We start from the raw sequence: 12741 nt of genomic DNA on the forward strand, positions 1-12741 counted from the left end.
TGTCAGTGTCTCTGAAGCCTTTCTTCTTCTAGCATCTTATTTCCCCCAAGATAACAGCCTTACGCTCCTTGGAGAGGGAAAGGTCAAATGAGTACAAAGATGAAGGCTTTTTGGTCCTTTTCCTGGTGGCAGCAGGGAGCCCTCTGCTTTGCAGCCTGGGCTGACTGGACAGGGCCGTGCAGCACCCGTCTCTGGTGCTTTGGCCTCTTGTGCTGATCGAGGCAGAGAGTGAGGTTCTTTGAAGTTAAAGGAAATGGAAATTCATTTCTTACTGAATATCTTGCAGTATAGTCATTAATCTTTCTCTGGTTTTTAACAGAAATTGCTAACTCTGAGCCTGATTTCGGCATTTAATTACACACTGCTTTGGACTGTCAACTGTTAGGTATATGTTTGTCCATGGCTAGATTTTAACATTTGGGAGGCAGAACATGACTTCAGCTTATTTTTGAGTCTTATCTTGCAAGAAATCTTGGACAAAATAAGTGTTCAGTAAACTCTGAATGTATCGATAAGTTAATGGGTAAACCTGGAGTTTATTTTCATCGTTGGAAACTTCTAGCACGTATATTTAATTTCTCTTAGTCACTAGCTGCCAGTATCTTGTTATAGTCCACCATCCTGCCACTGACAAAAGGACGGCATTGCTGCAGTTGAGTGTGGTTTCCCACAGCGCTTTCCCAGTGAGAATTAAATTAATTGGCTTAGGGAATATGGTAATTAACTCTCTACGTTATTTTTTATTTATTTTTATTTTATCCTATTTTTTTATTGAACTTTAGGTGAAGGTTTACAGAACAAACTAGTTTCTCATCAAACAGTCAGTACATATGTTGTTGTATGACATTGGTTAAGAACCCCACCACGTGTTAACACTCTCCCTTCTCAACCCGGGGTTCCCTATTACCAGCTTGCCTGTTCCCTCCTACTTTATAGTCCCCACCCCAGGGCTGGTGTTCCCCTTTAGTCTTATTTTGTTCCATGGGCCTGTTCAATCTTTGGCTGAAGGGTAAGCCTCAGGAGTGGCCTCATTACTGAGCTGAAAGGGTGTTCAGGGGCCATACTCTCAGGGTTTCTCCAGTCTCTGTCAGGCCAGCAAGCCTGGTGTTTCTTCCTTAGAATTTTGTTCTACATTTTTCTCTAGCTCTGTCCGGGACCCTTTCTTGTGATCCCTGTGAGAGCAGTCAGTGGTGGTAGCCGAGCACCATTTAATTATACAGGACTCAGTCTGGTGCAGGCTGTGGTAGTTGTGGTCCATTAGTCCTTTGGACTAATCTTTCCCTTGTGTCTTTAGTTTTCTTCATTCTTCCTTGCTCCCGAAGGGGTGAGACCAGTAAAGTATCCTGGGCGGCCACTCATACATAGGCTTTTAAGACCCCAGGTGTTACTTGCCAAAGTAGAATGTGGAACATTTTCTTTATGAACTCTGTTATATCAGTTGAGCTAGATGTTCCCTGAGACCATGGTCCCCACAGCCCTAAGCCCAGCAATTTGGTCCCTCGGGGAATTTGGATGTGTCTATAAAAAAAATTTTTTTTTTTTTTTTATGGAGCTACCATGGAAACCCTGGTGGTGTAGTGGTTAAGTGCTACGGCTGCTAACAAAAGGGTCGGCAGTTCGAATCCGCCAGGCACTCCTTGGAAACTGTATGGGGCAGTTCTATCCTGTCCTATAGGGTCGCTATGAGTCAGAATCGACTCGATGGCACTGGGTTTGGTTTTGGTTTTACAGAGCTACCATGGCCCTGCCTTGTACAGGCTGTGCTGGCTTCCCCAGTATTGTGCACTGTCTTAACCTTCACCAAAATTGCCATTTATCTATTAAGTGTTTTTCCATCCCCACCCTTGCCCTCTCTCATAACCATCAAAGATTGCTTCTTTTTGTATATAAACCTTTTCATGAGTTCTTACAGTAATGGTCACATACGATATTTGACCTTTCGTGATTGACTTATTTCACTCAGCATAATGCCCTCCACATTCATCCATGTTATAAGATGCTTCACAGATTCACCACTGTTCTTTATCGTTGTGTAATACTCCACTGTGTATAGGTATTGCAATTTGTTTATCCATTCATCTGTTGATGGGCATCTAGGTTGTTTCCGTCTTTTTGCTTTTGTGAACAGTGCTGCAGTGAACATGGGTGTGCATCTGTCTATTTGTGTGATGACTCTTATTTCTCGAGGATATATTTTTAGGAGTGGGATTGCTAGATCATATGGTATCTATGTTATTTTTTAAACTGAATCTGCCTTCTGGTGTTTTTTAAGCTTGTCTTGGAATGTGCCTTATTACAAAATATGAAAGAATTGTTCTTACACATATGTGTGTGTGTGTATTTTCTCCTTAGAAATTAATAGGTCTAATTCCTTCTGAAAAATAAAACGGGGTTTGCAGGTTTAAAGTCTGAGCTCCTAAGAAGCAAAATTGTCTTGCCGTTGTTAAAACAAGATGCGTTTCTGAAGAGAGTGGTTCTCCCTCCCGCAGCCTTTGCTTTTTATGACCAGTGCAGGTTTTGCTGGAGCCATGTTTGTTGCTCGGCCTCTTGCTCGGGAGATGTGAGTTTATGATCTGGTTTCCCTTAAGCTGATTACCTTGGGAGTAGCATGAACACTGAGTTGGAGGCAGGAATAAAGGTTTTTAATTCACTTTACGCTCACCGCATGAGGCGTGTGGAATAGTGAGCACCCAGCTTATCTTGGCCTCACTGTCTGGTCAGGCTGTACTCTCGTGGGCACGCCATGTTCACTTTCCCGTACAACTGAGGTCTGGTAACACTCCTGTCTTACCTACTGTCAAGTAAAGTTAGATGCCTAACTTGCTCAAGAGGAATGCTGGAAGATTTATTCCTCTTTTCCTGTTTTTTTTTTTTTTTTTTTGCCTCTGTCTGTGTTACCCTTGAGCCCGAAGAAGGCCTCTCATTTTGTGCCTCAGCCATGCACCACTAAAGTATATGGAACCAGACTTTTTGGCTCTTAAAACTGAACATTTGATGTGGGGTCAGAGGCAGGGTTGCCAGATTCACCAAATTAAGAAAAAGTTAAATTTGCGTTTAGATAAACAGCAAATTTTTTTTTCACTATTAGTATGTCCCATGCAGTATTTGGGGCATACTTACACTAACAAAATATGCAATATTTGAGACACAATTATGTTAAAAATACTCATCGTTTGAGTTGCAAATTTAACTGGACGTCCTGTATTTTATCGGGCAACCCTAGTTGGAGGTCAGGTTTGTGCACAGGAAATGCATTAATTGTGATAACGTCTGAAGAATGACCAAGCATTGTATATTCGTCTCAAGGAAGGAAGGAGAGGACTTGTCAACTCAGGGAGTATTAAAACTAGAAGGAAGTTTGAGAGCATTTAGTTTTATGTCTTTTATAGTTAAGGACATTCACATCCAGAGAGGTTAAGCCACTTGGCCAAAGCCACACAGAGGTGGTGGCAGAGCTAGAACTAGAGCTCCGGGTCCAGTGGTGGGTTTGCTGTGCTGACTTTTCCCTTAGGAGAGCAGGTGCAAGTTGCTTGTGTTTCAGTGTTAACCCTTAGCCACTCTGTTGTCATCCACCTGTGGTCACTTCTGTGCTGTCCTTCGTCCCCCATGTGCCAGACAAAGCCATTCTTGTGAGATACCTTTGGTTTTCCTGACTGCCACGTGGCTGTTGAAAGACACCGTTTGGATGTATTCCTTGTTACGATGCCAGAAGCTTGTAGTTCAATGTGTTTTTACTTGTTTTAAAGTCTTACTAATATTTTTGTTCCTTTTTCAGTTTTTATTACAAGGTTCTTTCTTTAAGTAGACATACCAAGAGTAATTCTACGACAATCAAATGCTGTCTTATCGAAAGCCTGCTTGCTTTGAGCAGCCTAACCAAAAACAAAAAAACAAACCCTTTGCCTGTCAAGTCAATTCCGACTCATAGTGACTGTATAGGACAGACTAGACCTGCCCCATAGGGTTTCCAAGGAGCAGCTGGTGGATTCAAACTGCCGATGTTTTGGTCAGCAGCCAAGCTCTTTAACCACTGTGCCACCAGGGGTCCTTGAACAGCCTACCCCTCTAAAATTCCCTTGTATTTTAATAGGGTAAATATGGAAGATATATGGCAAGTATCAAAATAGATACGTAGGTATATATGACTTGTCCCTTAGAAATGTGTCCTTTTTAAACACTGCATTGTTTTACTGTAATTATTTTTAAAATTCTATTTGTTTTGCTGTTGTTGTTGTTGTAAATATACACATCAAAACATACACCAATTCAACAGTTTCTACATGTCCAATTCCATGACATTGACTATATTCTTTGATTTGTGCAACCATTCTCACCCTCCTTTTCTGTGTTGTTCCTTCTCCATTAACATAAGCTTGTTGCCCCCTAACCTTCCATTTGATCTTTCCAGTTGCTGTTGTCAGTTTGATCCCATAAACATAGTTCTTGAAAGAGCATCATTATCAGCTTAAATGAGCAAATATTAAGGCAGACATTCTTTACTAGTTAAGCTAAACTATTGTTTAGTTTTAAGAAAACTTCAGGGGATATTTTTGGTTAAAGCTTTAAAGATTACCTCAGGGCAATAGTTTCAGTTTCATTATTATTATTTTTTAAAGTTATTTGTGCATATTTAAGAAAGCATTCTTGAAAATGAACATGCTTTTTCTACCTGACAACTAGAATACCAAATTTCAAAGCCACTGATCTTGTTTTTTTCACAGCTTCGTTGGTTAATTCATCTAAAGCCCTACCATCTGTCAGGTCAAAGCATAATAATGAAATTGGTTACCAAGAGACTGAAGAATCTGTTGGTTCTTATTTCCTGTTGCTCATCTACCCAGCCCTCAGAGCATGATCCCACCACAGAGGAGGGTGGCCAGGTCCTAGCTGAGTATGGCTATAAACTTATCTCTTGTGTGTTCTATCGTTAAAAACAAGGAAAAGGTCTCAATCAGCTAGTTAAATATGATCGTAGTTAAACTTGATGTACTAGCCCTATTATGGGGGCAAATGAGACATACTGAAATAGATCATTACTTAAATGTTCATTTGAGCAAGGTATGAAAATACCTCGGCATTTATTAATATAATCCATGGCTATGGTTGCAATTTCTGTTTCTTGCTGTGTGTGTTTAATTTTTGGAATGGATATCACCACTGCAAGGGAGTGACCCCAGGAACGAGTGGCGAGGTCTGGCCGACCTAGGAAAGATGAGGTATGGTCTCTCCAGTCAGATACTGGAGACCAAATGTGACCAAGCAAGCTGCTGGCTGTCCTTGGCTTGGCTTCTCTTGTAGGGATAAGGCCAGCTGTCCACACTTCTCTCTGTTTTAGGCACAGAGTACCAGGAAGTGGGTTATGGTATTTCCTTAGGGAGTGATCCACCCCTGTGTACCAGAGCTCCTACCCAAAGGTGGAGGAACCAACAGTACCAGAATCAGGAGGCCGGTTTTTAGTCTCAGTATTGCTGATAATTAATTATGTGATATTACACGTTTGGTTCTCAATTGGGGGCAACCCCTCCACCCGCTCCTCCCCGCCGAGGACATCTGGCAATGTCTGGAGACATTTTGGGCCACATAACTTGGAAGTTACTACTAGCACCTAGGGGGTAGAGGCCAGGATGCTGCTAAACATCCTACAATACACATGACGGCCCCCACAACAAAGAATTATCTGGTCCAAAATGTCAGTAGCGCCAAGGCTGAGAAACCCTGCAGGGATTGGACCTCTCTGGTCTGCAACTTCCTGAGTTACACGTTCTCTCCATCATGTAAGCTTATCTAAGCCTAACTCCGCTGCTGTGGTCTTTCTAAACTTTTCTTCACTCCAGTCCTAAGTCATGAAATGTAGCCTAGGCCCCAGACATCTGTATCTTCTTTTTTTTTTTAATCTCCACAAGTGATTTGACAGGCTGTTAGGACTGACAGCCACTGCCCTCAGGGATCATGTGGGAGTGAGGTCCTTGTGGCGGGGACAGGTCAGCTGTATGAGAGACGTGGATCCTGTGGGGACAGCCTGCCAATAGGAAGTGATGGCCCTGTCTGTGGTGCCTGTCTGCTGTGTGATTCCATGTGGGCAGAAGCCTGCCAGGAAGACCTCAGTGAGTGCTGTGGGTGACCTATCTCTCAGTGTCTCTGCATAACTGGCTCTCACATGACCAAGAGCATCTATTTCCCGCATTTCCAGCTGGCCACTGTACCCTTATGCCAGAGGTGCCTCAGACATCAGAGTTACCCAAGGAAATAGTAAGACAGGACATTTTTTTCATTAACACCCCTGCTTCCTGCTTAACTAGAGACTCTCTCAAGATTAAAGTCAACAACAAAGACCTCGCTGTGAGTCATCGGTCCATTTGCCACCCAGATGAGGAAACCTCATTTGTTGCCCTTACAGCCTCGTGCGGCTTAGAGCTGGGAGGGACCTTAGGGACATACATGATGGCTAGGATGCTCAGCCTCCCTCCCTCCACAGAGCTTCAGAGTCCTGCCTGGGGCTGTTGCATGGCTAACTGATGGCAGAGAGGGTTCTAGAAGACCATTCTGCTGGCTCCCTGTTGTGTTTTTTCCATGCCTTTATGCTAATGTTTCTTGATTATAACCAAGGGTCAGAAAACAATCCAAAATTTTATTTTTTTGTTGTTCCAAGGAAGTGACTTTCAGATTGCACTTTGCCAACAGCCAGTATCTCCCCCTTGAACCCTCCTGAAGTATCACAGGCACAAGAAAGAAGTATCTTATGATTCTCACCTCTATCAGAGCAGTTGAGAAATATTGAGTGCTTGCTATGTGCGAAAGGCCACCTCGTTTCTCCCCTGTACTGATGTTTTCCTGGTCCTACTCTCCCTCCAGCCCCTACTGTAGTCCATTCTTTAAAAAAAATGGATCTTTTAAAAATCAGATCACACCCCTCTTCTGCTTAAAATTCCCCAGTGTGTTCATTGCAGCAAGTATAAAGTCCAAATGCCTGTAACTGTGATCTAGGAGGGTCTCAGTGTCTGGGCCCTACTGGCCTCCCTGAACTCAGCTTGTCCCTGTGTCTCCATCTCTAGCCTCACTTACTTCCTTTCTGTTTGTTGAGATGCAAAGCTGGGCCCTATCTCAGGGCCTGGGCAAGTGTCCTTGGCTTCCTCAGTGCTTTTACTCTAGATCCCCACCTGGCTGTTCCCTTTGGCATCAATTCAGATTTAATTTCAAATGTCACCTTCTCAGAGCGCCTTCTCTGACCACCCTACTGAAGGTAGCCTTCCATCACTCTCTACCCTATTATTTGTCTTACTGTCTTCATAGCACTTAGGACTATTTGAAGTGATTTAGTTTTTGTGTTCACCTGTTTACTCTCTGTCTCTTCCTGCTAAAATGTACTCTTTGCGGGGGCAGGGACTTTGTTTTGTGTATCACTGTATGCTTAGCGCCTAGAATAACAGCTGGCGTGTGGTAGGTGCTAAGTTAGTAATGAATGAATGAATGAATAAGCAATCTAGAAGTTGGTGTTAGAGAAGATTGCTTTACAGAGTGAGTCCTATGTAATTTGTAGTTTTCTCTACTTATTGGACTTTATTTTATTTTTTAAACTGAAATTGGAATGCCAGTTTACTGATACATGAGAAATGAACCGTTAATCAGTCTGGATTCTTTTATTTGAGGACTAGTGTATTTGCTTCCTGTAGTAAAAACTCCATGGGAGACAGATATAAAAGGAGAATGCTACTTGGTAGTCACAGACTCAGGGCACAGGGACCTAGAATCATAAAGGTCCTAGGGCCTTAATGCTGGAGGAGGCCTGAGAGATCCCTGCTGTAATGTTTCCCTGAAGCTGGCTGGTCATGGAAATCACAGAAGGTGTTTTTGTTTAAAACATGCACACACGGCAACACATTTTTCAGTCTCTCCTCTGGAGATTCTAATTCATTAGGTTCGGGGTTGGAGCTAGGAATTTACACTTTATTCAAAATGCTGCCCTAGAGATTGGTGATGCATGGCTAGGTTTGGGACCAAGTGTCCAAGCCCACATCCATTCCCAGTGTGTGAACGGAGGCTGGAAGACATCACGTGCGTCTCTGGGTGTTTCACAGCTGGTGAGCGGCGGGGGAGGCGGGGTGAAGCTCTCTGCACTGCTCAAGAACCATAGGGAGGAAGATGCTCAGGGCCAGAGGTGGGCAGCCCAGGCTCGGAAATTGTCGGCTTATTGCATTCTTTTTTTTAATTTTTTACATGTGGCTAACCAGTCTGGAGTCAGACAGGAAATGCATACAGCACAAGTTTATTTACTTATTATAAAGTGTCAGATCGATTGGATATTAGATAATGGGGCTACAGGGTGATTCCTGTAAAGCAGTCGCATCTACTACCTGGCAACTTTTTTAGAAATGCAAATTCTTGGCCCTCCCCCAGACATACTGAATCAGAAACTCTAGTGATGCAGCCCAGCAATCTGTGTTTTAAAGCCATCCAGGTGACCCTGAGCACCCTGAAGTTTGAGAACCACTGTGTACAGGTACATCTTACAGCCCAACTAATGGTTAAAGCTGCAGATCCCAACCTTTGTAGCTGATGACTCATAAATATCAAGGCCTTCACTTAAGCTAGCCATCTGCTTTCCTTGGCGGTGTTTATTAAAAACATGACCTATGGTTATAAATCTTCACCAATGCCATACATAACAAAGGCGGGGGAGTGGACGGGCAGTTACTGAGCACCTGCTGCATATGAGGCACTGTGCTTGATGTTGTTGTTACCTCATTTAATTCTCACAACAATCCCGCATGGTAGGCATTATTACCCCTTTTCTGCAGATTTGGAATTGGAGGCTGGTAGAGGTTAAGTACCTCCCGTGATCTTCACATACAGGTTGTTTGCCTGGTTATAGTTGGGCATTTTGCTATCTGCTGCCTCTCAAGAATGGTGGCTCTCAGACCTTATGCATAATCAGGAATCTTCTGGGAAGCTTGTTATAAATGTGGACTCCCTAGGCCTCCCACCCAGAGTTCCTAACTCAGAGCCTGGGGTGGGACCCAGGATTTTGGATTTTCATTAAGTACCCGGGTGATTCTGCTGCCAGTGGGCAACAGACCAGTTTTGGAGAAATACTGTCCTGGATCGGTTTACTTCTGCCCTGGTGGTTAGACCATGTGACCCGCACCCTGAGCTTCTGTGTCCTCAGTGTTGTCTCTGCAGTCTGTAGGTACTGGGTGGAGGCGTCGGCAGGTGAAATACAAGGACAGCAGGAGAAAGCTCTGGAGCCTGCATGGAGAAGCTAGTCACATGTCTGTCTGTCTGTCTGTTTCTGCTCTCTGTGCCTCTCACAGAGCTCCCAGGCCATGTTTTGGCTTTGAGTCCTTGCAGTCCTTTCCATTATCTACCCCAAATTGCCCAACTTTTCTTATAGCAACTTTGTCCTTGTATTGGTGGGGTGCACGGATGCAGGCAACTTCCTCTAGGCTTGATATCTACAGAGTAAAGGGTTGCTTCAACTTTTGAGGGCAGAAATGATGTCTCATCTTTTTGGTGATAAGATCATAGTTCATGAATGATTTGCTAATCCGTTAGGAGACTGAACAATTTGTAACATAAAGGAAAACAGTGAGATGCAAACTTAAAAAAGAACTTCAGGTGTGATGTCTGATGCCCTTCTTGTGAGTTGTTAGTTGCCATTGAGTTGGCTCTGACCCATGGTGACCTCTAGTAAAACAGAACAAAACATTGTCTGGTCCTGCGCCATCTTCACGATCACTGGTGTCTTAGTTATCTAGTGGTACCATAACAGAAACGCCACAAGTGGATGGCCTTATCAAACAGAAGCTTATTCTCTCACAGTCTAGTAGGGTAGAAGTCTGAATTCAGGGCATCCGCTCCAGGGGAAGGCCTTCTCTCTGTGTCGGCTTTGTAGGAATGTCCTTGTCGTCAATCTTCTCGTGGTCTAGGAGCTTCTCAGCACAGGAACCCTGGGTCCAAAGGACATGCCCTGCTCCCGGCGCTGATTTCTTGGTGGCAGGAGGTCCTCAAGTCCCTCTGCTCACTTCTCTCTTCTATGTCTTGAAAGAGATTGGCTCGAGACCCAACCTAATCTTGTAGATTGAGTTCTGCTTTATCACTATAACTGCTGCTAATTCCATCTTGTCGACATCATAGAGATAGGATTTCTAACACATAGGGAAATCACATCAGGGGACAAAATGGTGGACAATCACATAATACTGGGACTCATGGCCCAGCCAAGTTGACAGATATTTTGGGGGGACACAAGTCAATCCATGCAATTGGTATGCTCAAGTCTATTGTTGTGTCCACTGTGTGTTTTGAGTGCCTTCCAACCTCGGAGGCTCGTCTTCTAGCACTATATTGGATGATATTCTTTAGTAATCCTTGGGGTTTTCATTGGCTAATTTTCAGAAGCAGGTTGCCAGGCCTTCCTTCCTAGTCTGTCTTAGTCTGGAAGCTCCACTGAAACCTGTTCACCATGGGTGACCCCACTGGTATTTGAACAGAACTTCCCCATAGGGTTTCTTAGGTTGTTGTATTTAGGGGAGCATATTGCCAGGTCTTTTATTCTGTGGAGCCACTGATGGGTTTGAACCACAGACTTTTTGGTTAGCTTAACCATCGCGCCACCAGGGCTGCTAAGGTGGGAGTAGGGAGAATGAAGACAGGAAATTAATGCAGCGGTCAGAGGCCACTTTCATGTAGGGGCAAACAAACCTTAATAAGATTAGCCATTACTGAACATTTATGACATGCTGAACGCTATTCTAAGCACTTGGTGTGTATTGCATAACATTTTTTTAGTTGCCAACTCATGGTGACCCCATGTTTGTCAGAGTAGAACTGTGCTCCACTGGGTTATTCATGGCTGATTTTTCAGAAGTAGATCACCAGGCCTTTCTTCTGAGGTGCCTTTGGGTGAACTAGAATCTCCAGCCTTTCAGGTAGCAGGTGAGTGCATTAACCAATTATCCCACCCTTATGTAATGTAATCCTTATAAAACAAATCTGTTATTATCCCTGTTCCAAAGATGAGGAAACCGAGGCAGAGAGAGAAAGCAACTTGCTCAAGGTCACACAGTCAGCAAGTGGTAAAGCAGAGATTCAAGGCTTGGCAGTCTGTCTCCAGAGCCCAGGTTCTCAACATCCTGCAGGTGTAGCCTAGCAAGTGAATCCTTTCACGCCCAGCGGTATATACAGAGACCATGAACCTTTCAGCCACTGTGGTTTATTGGGAAGCTTTTGTACCACTGACAGCATGTGCTGCTGCGAGGCAGGGGACTTTGTAGTTGTTGGAAGCTGAAGAAACAGGTGTGTGCTGCAAACTACTGTTTTCACAGGGTATTGAGTGAGGTGTCTGAATTTTTGGTAGGAAAATAGAAATTTTGAAAATTTTTATTTGTTACACATAGGTACCAATAGACCTCGGTGGGGACTCTGGGGCATAATTAGTGGTACTTCATAGGTACCGCTGAACACTTAGGGTAGACTTGTGGGAAGGGGCAAGAAAAAAAGAAATTCATACTACCTACCAAAGCTTCAGACACACTCAATGATTCAGCATGACTCCATTAATAAAAACACATGGTGTCAACAAAAAAATTAAAAGCAGAAAATTATTGCGATACCAGAGGGTTAAGAATGTTTATGGCAATGCCCTGAATCATTGGAGGAAAAAAAAAAAAAATTAAAGCACTGGTATTACCCTTTATTTTGCATAAATTAATTTTTAAGATTTTATCATGGTTGTATGTAGACTTAAGGAGCCCTGATGGTGCAGCAGTTAAGCGCTCAGCTGCTAACCAAAAGTATGGCGGATTTGAACCCACCTGCTGCTCCGTGGGCGAAAGGTGTGGCGGTCTGCTTCCCTAAAGATTACAGCCTTGGGAACCCTATGGGGCAGTTCTACTCTGTCCTGTAGGAGCGCTATGAGTCGGATTGGACTCAAGGCATCGGTTTTTTTTTGTTGTTGTTGTTGTTATACATGGACATACAAAGAGTCAAGTAGTTCTGCAAGGCTTGTTATGAAGAACTAGCAGACTCCCTTCCCGCAGGCCACTTCCTGCTCCTCAGGCAGTCGCTTTCAGTTCTTGCTGTTAGCTGACTCTTGCTGGTAGCTTTGTCCCATTTTTGTTGTTCATTTTTCAGTTTTAGGCATTATCTGTTGACACTTTATGATGACAGAGGAGAATGTAGCTCATTCCTCTACCTGCCCCTGCCACACCTGTGAAACTTTTCTACCCCCTGCTCCCAGCATAGCTACATCACAATTTTAGTTAGATCTGCATTTTGCAGGCTTTTTAAAAATTGATTTTATTAATGATTCAGTGTTTATTTTCCTTTTTAAAAAATTGCTATAAGTGTGTATTGCATGAATAGCAGAAAAGTTTGACTCCTATTCCTCACTCTCCTTCTTCCTCTGTTGCTCCAGGTGAATGGAGAGCAATTATTGAGCCTTGAAAGCCTGCTTGCAAGCTTTTAAGACTCCAGGCTCTATGCAAAGAACAGAAGCAGTAAACATGTTATTAGGCCGATTAACTGGGTTGTCCTATGTAACCATGGCCCTAAACCTCCAAACCAAAAACCAAATCCTGTAAGGTTTTTGGTTGTATATAAGCAGCTTCAAGCAGCTACTCTATTTTTTTTTTTTGTAGGTTTAAATATACCTACCACACAGGTTTTGGCAATTTGGCTTTTTTACAGGTGTACAACTTATTGACAACAATTACACTAATTGGCTGTGCAACCCTACCCTTAATC

General features: G+C 43.4%; 1 protein-coding gene across 3 annotated transcripts in view; it reads left to right on the top strand.

Moving 5' to 3' along the window:
• RAB27A (RAB27A, member RAS oncogene family) overlaps positions 1–12741 on the top strand; it is an 87281-nt gene that overhangs the window by 2803 nt on the left and 71737 nt on the right. The window contains exon 1 of one of the 3 annotated variants that reach the window (XM_064267526.1): positions 10912–10932. The exons of the other annotated variants lie outside the window; for them this stretch is intronic. The gene's annotated coding sequence lies outside the window, so the exon portion shown is untranslated. Of the gene's footprint in view, positions 1–10911; positions 10933–12741 lie in introns of those variants that run through there. 3 annotated transcript variants of the gene reach the window in all.

The sequence above is a fragment of the Loxodonta africana genome, chromosome 13, assembly GCF_030014295.1.
Source record: "Loxodonta africana isolate mLoxAfr1 chromosome 13, mLoxAfr1.hap2, whole genome shotgun sequence".
NCBI lineage: Eukaryota > Metazoa > Chordata > Mammalia > Proboscidea > Elephantidae > Loxodonta > Loxodonta africana.